We start from the raw sequence: 812 nt of genomic DNA on the forward strand, positions 1-812 counted from the left end.
GCTAGCCAGTAGGCTGAGGGATGATTGAATGAAGACAGAAGGAGGAACCTTGCTAGTGTAGGCTCTCCTCTCTCCTCTCTTTCTCTCCTCTCTCTCTCTCCTCCCTCTCTCTTCTCTCTCGCCCTCCCTCCCCTTCTCTCTCTTCCTTCTCTCCTTCCTCTCTCTTGTCTCTCTCCCTCCTTCCCCTCTTCTCTTTCTCTCTTTCTGTCCCCTCTCTCTCCTCTCTCTCTCCTCCCTCTCGTCTCTCTCTCCCTCCCTCTTTCCCCTCTCTCAGCCTACACTACCCCCTAATCATTCTGTCTTTTCCGTTGTTACTGAGACAGTTACCACCAGCTTCCATATGATGTAATCCTTCACTGACACATGCTTCCTTCCTCTTTCCTTTCTTCTCAGAATGTGCCTGACACGCAGATTTTTGATTTTTAACAGTCTTCTCACATTAATGACTGGTGTATATAAAGACCTTTTACTCAAAAGTGAGATCGCATTACTTCTTTACTGTGTCTAGACCACTGGACTCTATGCCAGACAGACAGGGAAGTCCCAAAAGACCCAAGATGTGATGCCCCACAGACAGTACTTATACCCCAGATGTAATGTTAGGGTGGGGTGCTCCTGAAAAAATCATTGCAGGCTTATTGATCTTACTCTAATGGTGCAAGGAGACAGCTTTCCTTTGGATTTGATTTTCTGGTAGGGAGACCCTGAGGGAAAACGAATTCGGCTTCTTTGGTCCCCCAAGCAGTCATGCTCATCTTTTTCCTTTCTTCCATTTTTCTTGTCCAGGCATAAAATCAGACTAAACAAAAGGA

Source organism: Dipodomys spectabilis, unplaced genomic scaffold, assembly GCF_019054845.1.
Source record: "Dipodomys spectabilis isolate Male_0828 unplaced genomic scaffold, ASM1905484v1 ptg000264l, whole genome shotgun sequence".
Taxonomy (NCBI): Eukaryota; Metazoa; Chordata; class Mammalia; order Rodentia; family Heteromyidae; genus Dipodomys; species Dipodomys spectabilis.